We start from the raw sequence: 13,870 nt of genomic DNA on the forward strand, positions 1-13,870 counted from the left end.
ACACTGCTGATGACTGCCTGCTACCTAGATGCCATCCCATTGGATGGCCACCACCTTTGATCATGCACACAGTCATACCTGCGATCCTCCACTGGGACAGGGCATTGGAACAGATGTGTGCCCAGTAAAACACTGGCAATGCACAATCATGCCCCCCGCACATGCCTCCTTTACCCCACGCTCTGACTTGGACTGCCTGGTTTGTGTATGTTTTACTTATAGCCACTGGAGGTGTCACACTTTTTCTTTTTCATATTGTTGCCCTGACTGCTGATTCTGTCCTTTTTAAATGTGCATCTACACCAATGTATTAATATGCAGCTTTAGCGTTAGTTAGGATGGAGAGTTCCTTTGGGACTGGTCTCGCATCAGGGTATTTATATGCAAGATCAAAAATGCACACTTTCTGCGCTACAGTGGCTTATTTCCGCTTCTTTTTAGTGTGGTCCCCCCCTTAGTGCAGCCACAGCACAGTTTCCAGCCACTGTGAGGGGGGGGGGGGTCATCGAAAAGCCATGCCCCCAAAGCAGCCTGAAACTGCTTCTTTTGGCCTGTCTGTTTGACCCCAATATCATTTCAGAGATTAATACATTGTGTCGTACAGACATGAGTTTACCACCTTTCTTCTGATTCAAATCCCTCACACACAATTGTGAACGCACAAGTTACACAAATATTCTTCATCCTATTTCCTTGATATTCTTGTTATTGCATAAAGAAAGCAAAGCTAACAATTTGTTGGCTATACATTTCTGAAAGAAATTAGGCACTTTCTAGCCAGAGAATGAAACTCTACAGCTGGATAAAGGGGAACCACACAATTTGAGACATGGTAACTATCACAACAGTGTAGCATTCAATGTCCAGTAGAACCAACTGGGAATTGCTCACCAATTTCAGCTTCATCAGAAATATTGTTGCTGTGTGCCTTCAAGTCAGTCATTTCTGGCTTTTGGAGACCCTAAAATAAACCTATCACTGTGTTGTTGTTTTTTTAAAGATTTCTTCAATTTGCTTTTGCCTCCCTCTGAAGCTGAAAGTGTGACTGGCCTAAGGTCGCCCCAGGTTTCCATGGCAGAGGGGAGATTTCCATGTCCAAGCAGGGATTTGAAACCTGGTCTCCAGAGTTTGCAGTCCAACACTCAAACTACTCTGGCTCACACCAGAAATATTACCTCATCATTATATTTATTTAAAGGATTGGGATGTTATAGTCATAAAGTGTGAAGGTTAAAAGTTAGAAAAGTTAATCTTAAATATATTTACTCATTTTAAACAAAAAAGCAGAATGTAAAAAAAGGAGTAAAAGAGTGTAACTTAGGTCCATAACACACTGCAGAAATAATCCAGTTTGAGATCCCTTTAACTGCTATAGCTCAGTGCTAGGGAATCCTGGAAATTCAAGTATATTGTGGCCCCAGAGCTCTCTGACAGAGAAGGCAAAGCTACAGTTCCCATAACTACCTAACACTGAGCCAGGGAAGTTAAGGGAGTCTCAAATTGGATTATTTCTGCCATGTGTTTTGGACCTCTGACTCAGAACAACTGCCAACAGAATTTTGGAAAAGGTCCCAAAATCAGTAGTAGAACACATGCTTTGTGAGCAAAGGTCACAAATGCAATCCCTACCACCTGCAGGTGAGGTGGGAAGAGCTGACATGTCACTGGAGTCAGTACTGAGCCATATAGACCAAAGATTTGTATTAAGCAGCTTCCTATGTTCATGCAGCAAGAAATTAAGGATTTGACCTAGATTTGCCCTTACACAAACGTAAGGGTCTTGCTGCACTTGCAAGAGAGCAGAGTCTTCAGCAGAGAGGACAAGGACAATTAATCAATTCTCCCTACAGGTCCCATCAACACCTCCCACAATCCTACAATCTTCACAGTAGCTTTTCAAGAAGCACAGGGCTGCAGTATGCACAGAAAAGTAAACAAAAACCATACCCTTTACCCCAACAGGAGAGTCCAGTTAGGAAAATTACACACCAAGGGAGCCTGTGTATTAAATCCTTTCTCTATTAAGTATGAGAGTCAACTTATATTAGCACCTTCTAAAAAGCAGCATGATATTCCTGTATTACAGTGTTAAAAAACTGTGATGCAGTTCAAGATACTGTTGAAAATTAAAGAACAGAAACTGTCAAAGATCATCAAGAAAACAACAGAAATGGCTATATGAACATCCTTTCTCTTAAAACATTCTCTGTCCTACTCAGTTTGAGTTGACATCATTAGCTTGTCATATAAGCAGTAAAGACACCAAGGTAACTGGAAGACTGTCAATGCTTCAGAAATAAGGCGTACCATCAATCCTTAAAGATGATAACAACAATAACAAAATGGATGGGCTCATGTGGCCTTTGGGCTGCACTTGTCCATCCCCAGTTTACAATGAGAGTGCTGGTCAGCTACTGACCATGATCAAACAAAATGAAGAATGCAATTTTTCAACGGTGTCCATTTAACAGATTTCAGCAAATGGTGTAAGTAAAGGAAACAGGGCCTAATGAAAGCAAAATTTAGGAAGAGACATTACTTCACCTTCAATGACACCACAATGACATATTAAAGCCATTATTTGTTTCCACTGATTCCTATTTGTCTATATTTAAAGAAATCTCTGTAACTCACTAGGCTATCCATGAAGATATGCTTCCCCAAAGGTTCTGGAATAAGCGCTGCCAGTTAAGGATCAGGGGACAGCTCCTGTTAGGTTAAACAAGTGACAGATGGCAGTAAAATGACTATTCTTTAAATGAAAAGAAATAAGCAGTGAGGCCCTGGAAAGGATTTGGATTGGGATCAAGCCTATTTGACTTATACAAGTTGTCTGCAGAGGACACCAACATATTTGGCCTGCACAGAACATCAACTTGTTTGGAAATCCAAATGGTTAAGAGGAGCTCAAAAATGATTCTTCTCAACCGGATGAGTGGGCAACAAAATACTAAATGATGCTCAATAATTAAGTTTGGGGTTATGCATACTGGGGCAAAATATACCCCAACCTTATATATACATTTGTGGGATCTGGACTGATGATGCCTAACTAGAAAAGAGATTTTTATGGTTATGGGCGATGATGGTTTAATGAGAACATCAGTTCAGGGTGCATTAAAAGAATAATTCTATGCCAGGATGGAATGGGATTCAAGCAAAGAAAACTGGTGTAACAATACTTTAATTTACATCTGTGTTGAGGCTGATTGTGGAATGCTGTGCTCAGCTTTCTTTGCCTATCTCAAACAGAACATTGCATACCTGGAGATTATACGATAATGAGCATTGAGTTGGAGCAGCTTTCTTCAAAAGAAAGGCTACAACATCTGGGAAAGTTTAGATCAGTATAGGTTATATGTAAATATGAAAGTTTAACTATAATATTTATTTATTTATAATGTAAAGTATATGCAATGTGGGAATTGTGTAACCCTTTAAACATTGAATTGCAACTCCCAGTAGCCCTAGCCAACACAGCTACGATTAGGACTACAGGTAGGGTTGCCATAATTGTCCACTTTTACCAGGGACAAAATGTGGAACAAATTCAAGACCAAACTGTAGGACAACTGCAGGACAAAACTCAGCCCAAAATGTAGGACATTGAAGAAAAATGGTGGACCTTAAATGTCCTACATTTTGAGCTGAGTTTTGTCCTGCAGTTGCCCTACAGTTTGGTCTTGAATTTGTCCTACATTTTGTCCCTGGTAAAAGTGGACAATTATGGCAGCCCTAACTACAGGGCACTGCAATTCAACAACATCTGGAAGGTCACACAATTCTATCCCAATGGAAAAGATGCCTAGAAATATTTTACCCCCCCTCTCGTAACAGAAGGACTTTGTGGGTCAGCCAGTACGATAGCATACATGTCAAGATAAGCCAGGATCCCTGGACAGGAATCCAACTGCTCATATCTGGAGCAATAAAAACCTTTGATCCCTGATTTATTTAGCATAATGTGCTAACATGGAAGCAGATGGTGCTCTGACTTCTTTTACCCCCAATAACTCACAGAAAGAAGCCATGAATGAACTCTGGATTACTTCTCTAGCTTGCTGGGAAAGAAACAAGCCAGAGTACTGAACAGTGTCACATTCACACAAGTTCACTAAGTCCACTCTGCTGCAAGTGCGAGTGAGCACACTAAACATGGTAAGCCAAGGATTTTGTGGGATACTAGCTTACCATTGTGTATGAATGCATGAATTAGTGTCTGGCAGTAGATTTAAGGGAGACAAAGGAAATTATTCAGAGTTCACTGGCACAAAGTATAGCAATTGCCATTAGCTTACAAACTTTTACACTTTCATAGAGGACTGGTCTAAATATGTCATAAAAGCTAAATAAAAGCTCTCTTGGTTTCATAAACAATACCCTATTCAATGCCAGTTACTGGGAGGTAGTATTCACTACTCAATAGTATTCACTACTCGCAGATTTCCTGGTAACATATGGCTGACCACTGTGGGAGACAGAAGGTTGAACTACATGGATTTCTGGAGCACTTCCTATATTTTTATGATAATAACCAAGAGAACATTCAGATTCCCTGAATGCCAAACATATTTATAGTTACAAAACACTACTAGCTTAATCATTACATCAGATCTATTTAAATATATCAAATCATCAACTCCACATCCTACTCGTTATGATCTGTTGGAAGCTAGCAAGGTATTCTGTTTTCTTTGGCTTATGAAGCCTGCTATTTACATTTAAAGAACTCACACTGAAATCAATAAGACTCCATTATTATAAGTAGTCTATGAATCATTTACCTCATACATATTACAGCTGACACGTTCATCAAATCTACTCCAGGGGACAGGCAGCAGCTACCCTATACCAAATTGATATTTTACACATGGAGTGTGTTATCTAACCATTCCATATCTCTGTCCCATTCCATTATATAGGAGTGAAATAATGTCCCACCCTTCAGAAGACATTGAATTGCAACTCCCAACAGCCCTGAACATAATCAATTGTGAAGGATGCTGGGAGTTACAGCTCAATAACATCTGGAGAGTTACACAATTCCCATTCCTGTATTATTCCATAAAATGCTGTTTTCTTCAGTTTCACTTTAGCCATTGTATCATTTCATACTTAACTATTGCACAGCAGTTTGATTAAATACAAACTGAAACTAACTGATAGCTCTCCATCACTGTATAAGTAGTGATAGCACCAGAATTCACGTGGTATAAGAAGAAAGGACAGTTGTTTGTCTCCAAAGAAAGATCTGTTTGTTCAACAATGTATATAGCTATGGACAATAGCGGCACAGACAATCTGAAAGCTTATTCTCCTTAGCAGTGAAGGTCAAAGAATAACAAATATGAAAATATTTGTCAATACAACATGAACATTTGCAACTGCTAGATGAAAATTATATTTTCCAATTATATACTGGAAGTGTTTTATCACAGGACCATTGTGATAATGGAGAAAAATATGCTAAGCAATATCCTTTGCTGGATCAATTTAATTGTTATTCAATGTAAAGTTACAAGGAACATTTTACAAGCCAGAAAGGAACACTGGCTAATTCTCAATCCTTGGCAAATACTGGCTTTTCGTAGTAAGAACATTTTACAGCCCAATTCCTTGTCAAAATGAAAGTGATTAGAATGGGGATTAACAATAGTGAGGACACCACAAAAAGAGTCTTACAACTGTGCTAGAAATGGGTGTAGTGGCCTAAGGGCACTGGTTGCATGTGACTAAAATATAGTCTAAATTATTATCAGACTCTTATTCTGAGACTGATATAGCATAGTGTTTCCAAAAGGATTAAGTCCTTCTTTCCCCAATGAACCTATTAACTATGCCAGAATGGTTTTAGTTTAGTTACAAATAAGGTTCCACATATCCATACTCAAAAAAATTAAGTTCCACTATGCTCAAAGAGAATTGCTGAGTTAAAATGTACAGTGCTATAGCTTATGATCCAACTTGCATGCAGCTAACAAATCATATAAAGCCTGGATCATAGTTACTCTTAATTTCTAATACAGTGCGCCTACGCCATATGCTGCAGCTGCACAACAAAATGAATGAATGGAATGGGTCCCTCATGTAAGGTAAGGATCCACTGTACCATAATTTTAAATAAAATACATTTGTATCAATGACCATTTTCATTGAAGGTGCCAGCCTACCCCAACTTTATAACCTCCAGTTATGTTCAATTACAACGATCAGCACCACCATCCTATTTTAGCCGGGAACTATTCCACTCACTTCTATATGATACATAATTGCTGCAGTTACATATACAGTTGGCCCTCCACATTTGCAACTTTGACTTCTGCGGATTTGATTATTTGCAGTTTTGATTAAGTTCTCCAGGAATCTCTAGCAGTCTAGATCCTCCAGCACAATTCTGCTGGCAGTTGACTATAGAGTTGTGCTACAGAACCTAGAAGTGCCTAGAGAAAACACTTGTCTAGGCATTTGTAGATCCTCCAGTATAATTCTATGGTTAATATCTGGCAGAAGTTGACCACAGAGTTGCATTGGAGGACCTGGAGATGCCTAGAGAGGTGCTCTCTCAGGTAAAAAAGAATGTTTTCTAATTTGCAGTTTTTCCACATTCATGGGGGTCCTTCACCCATAACACCAGAGAATGTGGAAGGACCACTTACTTATTTAGATCAGCAGGGAGCAAACTTTTTTCTCTTAAAGGGAATATGCAGAGGACCAGATTACGGACGATGCTTGCCAATGCTATGCTTCTTCTGCTTGCACAATTCGACTGCCTTCCTTCCAGGAAGGAAAGATTTTATCAAGCAGATTCACACGTTCCAAAACTAATTTCCTCTAATTAGGCGGTTATATGTTATATGTTTAGATTTTAAACTTTTAAAATACCAATATACAATTAAAATGCATAGGGTTAAATCCAGTTCTGCCCAAGAACATTTCACTCATCAATGTGATTATCTCCGACTATCCTTTGTGCGCTCATGCTGATCCTATCTGCTTGAAGTGGTCAATCATAACCAATAAAGCAGCAAATTTGAGGAGCATTCCAGGATGAGAAGGAATCCAAAGCCGTGATTATTTTGCCAGTGTAAGGGCATTATTGGATACAACAGAATTTGTAAAGTAATCTTACCTGGTAAGGGCATGCCCAGCACCAGTTTATTTACATTCCCACAACACAATTAATAATACTATTTCTTATCATTCAAAGAGTAATGATTAGTGCCACAAGTGAGGGCCAAATGCCCTATGCATACTGAAGCAGACAGCACAAGACAATTAAGTGAGTAGACACAAGCCTGACATCCTGGGTTCAAAACACCAATTTGAGACCGCTTTAATTGCCCTGGCTCAGTGCTAGGGAATCCTGGGAATTGGACTTTATTGTGGCACCAGAGCTCTCTGGCAGTGGAGGCTAAATGCCTCACAAAACTACAGTTCCCAGAAGTCCCTAGCAATGAGCCAGGGCAGTTAAAGCAGTCTTAAACTGGTTTATTTTTGCAGTGTGTTTTGGACCTTAATTTCATCCATTCAGCTCTATCATAAACGGGTCTACAAATCGTTGCTACACAATGGCCACCTATGGCCATCTCAGGGGAGAAACAGATTGTTCCAAAGGAGCGGCTTGCCACTGTCTCTTTGAGTGCCGGATTGGGGCCATGGCAACTGCATGCTGCAGCCCCAATCCAAGGTTATTTTGGGTTAAAAAGAAGCGGCAAAGTGCTGCTTCTTTTTGGCCTGGAAAAAGGGTGTCTTTGCTGCCACCACGGCACTTTTCCATGCTCTTTTTGGCATAAGGTGTGTGAACACTGTGCCAAAGGAGCACTGTTACGTCGCGCACCTTGCAGTCAGGTGGGTGGCATGACACTGGCTTGGGGTGGCGGCAGGGCATACACCCCAAGCCAGTGCTTACTGCCGGTGTGTACAACCCCTCGTTTTCCACTTAACGAAGGCCACAGAGATTCTCTGCGCCCAATTAAGAATGATCGGACAACAAATGACCAGCTGGGAATTTAAATATATATATATACTTTTTATGACTAACTAATAAATCACCTGGGATGTTTTAATGAAATTCTGACAAAACATGAAGGGCTTTCATGCTACAGGTATGAAAATCTAGTATTTCCAATACAGTCAATCCTCCATATCCATGGGCTTGCCATCCATGGACCTGAGCATCCACAGATGGCAAGCCCCATTGTCCCCAATGACTGTGGGAGCACAGAGCCACACTAGCAGGCATGCGTACGTCGCATCAATATTAGGGGGGAATGGGACTTAAGGTCCTGTGGTTTTTTGTATTTGTTGGGGGTCTGAAATGGATTCCCATGGATATAAAGGTCTGACTGTACAGACATATGAAATATATCCAAGTCTATATGTTAATTAAAATAACAATTGCACTTCAAAGTGACATTTTCCTCCACACCAGCTTGATTGTAAATAAATAAATGTATACACCAATATGTATTCTAGCTGTATATATACACATATAAAATGATAGTTCTTGCCCAGTGGCAGATGTAAGAATGCCAGGAGCTACTAGAGATGTGAATTAGAAAAAGAATCATAATCAACAGCAGTCAGATAGTATATTTGTTAATGCTAAAATATTTTTAAAAAACCAGGGCTTCAAAGAATTGAGAATTTATGCAAGACTTAAAAACCAGGGCAAACATAGATTGGGAAAGAAATACATGAATCTTTTATTTTTCAGAAAACTACAGGTGTGTCAACACCAACCCTATTTTTTCCAAATAGAAGGGGAAGAGAATCAACTGAATCCAAATGAAGCTAAAAGACAGTAGCCTCTTTTGTGGATGACTATCCACAGTTTCATACATTGGAACATTTGACTTTAAGCCACTTGCATTTCTCAAACTGATTTCTTTATTCATCATGCACTACATAAAAGGTGCTGTAGTGGAATTACTTTCACAGTTGTCCATGGATTCAAAGATCTAGGATTACACTAATACTTGCAGCACTCTTCTCCCCCAATTTACCCTAAACAAATGAACAGCAGGAAGGTAGTGTTGGCACTCCCACTCCTCCCAACAGGAGAAAGAGAATTCCAAGAGCATTAGCACAATCTGCTGCCACACATTTCTGGAGCACCTTCAAAACAGATTGGGAAAAGCAAGACTGAATGGATTGGGCAGATCCTAAACCATCACCACTACCTCTTAAGTATGCGGTAGACTCTTCTAAGTTCAGGCAAACTATGTATGGGAATTAGTTTGTATACATGAATCACTCCTTGTTGGATACGAGTAGCATATTCCTTATCTTAAAGGTGTATAACAAAATATCTACCTTCAAAGTACTTATTGTGCTTTTGCATTGCTAACAGAACATGGTGGCCTACACTTCTGTGCATATATGAGAATTCATAAAATCTACTTTACATGTTCCCTTGCTTACCCACAAGATCTAGGAGCTAAACAAACAGAAAGTGAATACCAACTACCATTTTAACTAGTTAATGTATTTTTTTTTATTCTCCTTCACATTAACATTTATGCATATGCAGTCATTCATCCAAATTTGTGGCTCTGATTTTTGCAAATCTGATTAATATGCTTTTTCTTCGAATCTCTAGGTCTGCCAGCACGACTCTATGTTCAATGTCTACCGGAAGTCATGCTGGAGGCTGTAGAGATTGCTAGGCATCTGTAGGTCCTCCAGTGCAATTCTATGGCCAACCTCCAACAAATGTTGACTGCAGAGTTGCACTGGAGGGCCCAGGGGTTCCTAGAGAGGTGTTCTCTCAGATAAAAAAAATAGTTTTCTTTTTCATTTGCAGTTTTTCCACTTTCAGGGTAGTCCCTGTGCCCCTACCCCTAGCAGATATGGACAGCCCATCATAAATACATTGATCTTAAGAAGTAATGTCAGCATAAGAACTGATCCAATACACCAGACTTTGAATTGATGCTGGGGGGGAAGGGAGGAGAGAAATAGATTAGCCATAAGGCTGAAGCAAAGCAAAACAAAAATACTGTTAGTATTATTTTACCTTTATGCATCATGTCATCCAGTAAAACTGTGTCTTACCTCACAAATGGAAATTAATGTTATAACATGTTGTGTTCAACAACCTTATTTGGAGGTTTACTGGGTTTACAAAGGTCTCAAAGTATTCAAAAACACTCTCACATAATAACCAATGACAAAACAGAGAGAGAAATGAAGTACTGCAGTATTTTGGACAAGAGAAAATCATAGGAACAGAAAATGCATTCTGAATATTCTGAGTAATAGCACTCAGAATCTAGAAGAGACTGAAGCTGAACGTTGTGGGTTTCTGAAACCTTAACCATCCTAATTTTGCAAATTTCTACAGTTTACCTCCATGTGAATAGGATTTTGTTGTATTTGCTAAAATGTGAAATATTTAACTGTTTATCTTTGTGAATAAGCATTCTTCCTTCTGTACATGAAAGCAGAACATACAAGAACATACCCATTAGGTTTATAAGGAATTCAGGTCACTTATTATAGACCCAATCAAAGAAATAATATTCTACACTGCTTTCTAACTACAATTAACTTTCTCTGTCTGTATTGCTCTGGACTTCAGTTTAAAAAAACAATCATTTCAGATATTAAAAATGGGGTATGTGAAAGACCAATCGGGACACTATATAAACATGTACCACCAGCTCTGTGTTCTTGAATGGTATTTTGATCCCTTACTCCAAGTCTGGAATTGGGCTTTTCCCCACCTACTTGAGGAACAGGGAAGACTTTTTACATGAGGCTTGTCAGGGGTGGCATCATATATGCCTTCCTTCAAAAAAGGTTTGCCTCATGTTTTTGAAATTGTTTAGCACCACATCAGGGTAAAAACAACCTGCAATGGTTTTTTATAGCAACATGTTAATTTTCCAGTTACTCTTCAATATATCTAATTAATATATGCTATCATGAGCATGGCCAATGAGAAGGTGACAGATACAAATCCTTAAATGTGCTGCCACACTGAGAAATGTGCTCCCACATAATCCAAAATACAGATCAAGGCATGTACACCTTGAAAATACAATGTAGCCTAACTCCAGCTTCACTTTTCGCTCTCGGATCACGTTACAGAGTACACACCTTAAAATAACTTTTGCTTTGCCTTTTCATTTTTTACGAATTGTGCAACATATCTGCACAGTGTCCCTTGTACAAGTGTAGAAGTGTTCTGCTCTCACAGCGTGCTTCCAAATGCATGTGGTAGCAACCAGCAAACATAGCTGGGGACCCTTACGCGTCTTCCAGCAACCTAATTTTGTCATTTCTCCACTCCCACTAAGAATAACGTAATCCTCCTGCTGCTGCTGCTGCTGCTGCTGCTTCCCAGGCTAACATAATAGGGCGCAAACACAACATGGAAGGCTTAAAAGACCAAACCATTCCCAGCCCTCTGGGTTTCAAGAACTATTACTACGACTGCATCTTCTACGAACCCCACATTTTCACTCAGCAAGGAGATAAATATTCTGTCCTTTCCCTTCAGAACCTTTTCTAGTCTTTCAAGAACACAGTGTTCAGCAAACTAATATTGAAGCTGACCCAAAATAACATAAATGCCACCATCTCTTTAGTTCCCCGTTCTGGCGCTCGCATGATCAGACACTATATTCATAAACAGCATCTCGTTTCTGTATTCCAAGACCTTCTGCTCCCTCCTTCCCTTCAAAATCAGTACTTTGGGCAATTATGATTTGCCTCTCCCCTTCAAATTGAGGTGTTTTTTTCCTATATCGCCATGCAGTTTCCTTCACTTATTCGACCACTGTGTATTTTAATCCAAAGACACCTCACAGCAACCCAGGAGAGGACATTAATAATTCAGATTTTCATTATTTTGGGGGGCATCACATGCATTTCCAAAGAGGTATGCAACCATCTGCTCAGCAAAAAGCGGAGGAGAGTCCCTCGTTTTAACCTGGCAACTTAAGAAGAAGGACATGCAGGGTGACCAGACGTCCTCCTTTTTCCTCCAGGACACGTCCTACATTCCAGCCTCCTGTCCAGGAAGAATTCCAAAACGCCTTCCATTTTGAGCACGACTAAGCAGCATGGATTTTGCATTTATATGAGCGCTGTCGGCTTTGATTTGGTCACGTCCTCCATTTCCCACCCTTGGATGTCCTACATTCTGCAGTGCCTGGTCCTCCTTGGTGGTGATGATGACATCTGGTCACCCTGATCTCAAGCATTTGGAGATTGAGAGAGAGAGAGAGAGAGAGAGAGAGAGAGAGAGAGGCGGGCAGCAATCTGCTGAGGAGGGAGGGAAAAAGGGGGGAGTCTCCCCCAGACATTTCAACCTGGCAATTAAAAAAGAAGAAGGGTTAGAAGAATTTGGGGGAGGCTCATCCTCCCCTCCGCGTACCTTCATATAACAGCCACGTCCTTCCACCGAATGATGATAATGGAGCAACAGCCCCCCAAAATGGAGGGAAAGAAAAGCCCAAAAGGTGGGAGAGTTTGGGGGGGGTCGGTGAGGAAATCTTCTGTGCTCCCCCAACCCTTCAATAATAACAATAACAATAATAATAATGGGTGTAAAGGTGGGAGAGTTGGGGAGTAGGTGAGGAAATCTTTTGCGCTCCCCCAACCCAAAAAATTAAAAAAATAATAATTAAAAAAATAAGTGTAAAAGTGGGAGAATTGGGGGGTGAGGAAATCCTCAGCACCCCCCAATATTTCTATCTATCTATCTATCTATATGGGGGGGGGGGGGAGGGAAACAGGTGTTGAATTCAAGCCCTCAACAGCTCAGTCCTTGCAGGCCGCCCCAAAAAGGGGGGAAAACAAGGGGGAGGACGGACCCAGAGCCGCCCCACTCTCAGCTCAAAGCCCCCCGACATTTCTCACTGCAGAGAGAGAGAGAGAGAGAGAGAGAGGGAAGGAAGAAGGAGAGGGGAAGGGGGAGGCAAGGCAAGGCAAGGCAAGCTTCCCCCGTCCCCACCCAACAGGGAAGGAAGGAAGGAAGGAGGGGAAGGGGTCCCTTGGGTGCCCTAGAGGCCCCTCTATGAAGGGAAGGGCGCCCAGAATCAGGGAGGCTCCCTCCTCCTGCAGTGCTCTCCCAACGCTCTCCTCCGAGGCTGGGCTCCAGCAGAGGGGCTGCAGGGGGACCAGGACTGCTGCTGCTGCTGCTAGTGCTGCCGCCGCCTCCTCCTCCTCCTCCTCCTCCTCCCCAGAGCCAGCCTCCTTCCTGCCTGCCTGCCTGCCTTCCCTCCTCCTCCCGCTCAGGCAGGAACCACCACCACCACCAGCAGCCTAGCAACCAACATGGCTGCCGCGAAGTCACTGGGGGGGGCTGACAAAATGGCCGCGCTCTCGCGAGAAGGCGCGAGTTTTCCCTTCTCACATTTGCTCTCTCTCTGTGTGTGCCGCCACAGGCTGCTTGGTTTCTGGCTCCGCGGAGGCGGAGGATTGGATAGGTCCGCCCAAGGGACGGCCCCTGGCAGGGGATTGGTTGGCCCGGCTGTCAGTTATTCCGTCCCTGCTCGGCCTCCTCGGCTTCGTTCAGATGCAACCAAGAGTGGTTTCTTGCAGTGTTTTTTTTTTCCCGGGAGGGTGTTACGAAAGAGAGAGCGCGCGCGGGCTGCGGAGGGAGGAGGAGGAGGAGGAGGAGGTTGTAGGGTGGGAGCGCCCCCTGCTGGCAGCTCCCGCTCCTCCCTCCCTCCCTCCCTCCCTCCCTCCCTCAGGGCTCTTTTTAAATGGAATTGTTGGCTTCTTATATATATATATATCATATATTATAATTATTCGTAATATATATATTTTATTATTACATTATAATTATATTATATTATATACTATATATAGTATATTCGATATATATATATATATATATATATTATTTGTAATA

The 13,870-nt window shown here is 41.4% G+C and overlaps 1 protein-coding gene across 2 annotated transcripts in view; it reads right to left on the reverse strand.

Moving 5' to 3' along the window:
• LOC149313985 (tyrosine-protein phosphatase non-receptor type 4) overlaps positions 1-12,728 on the reverse strand; it is a 155,102-nt gene extending 142,374 nt beyond the window's left edge. For both annotated transcript variants that reach the window (XM_089520313.1, XM_089520312.1), the window contains exon 1: positions 12,386-12,728. The gene's annotated coding sequence lies outside the window, so the exon portion shown is untranslated. The remainder of the gene's footprint in view (positions 1-12,385) is intronic.
• Positions 12,729-13,870: the final 1,142 nt, after the last annotated feature.

Source organism: Sceloporus occidentalis, unplaced genomic scaffold, assembly GCF_023333645.1.
Source record: "Sceloporus occidentalis isolate IW3139 unplaced genomic scaffold, rSceOcc1.0.p SCAF_4, whole genome shotgun sequence".
NCBI lineage: Eukaryota > Metazoa > Chordata > Lepidosauria > Squamata > Phrynosomatidae > Sceloporus > Sceloporus occidentalis.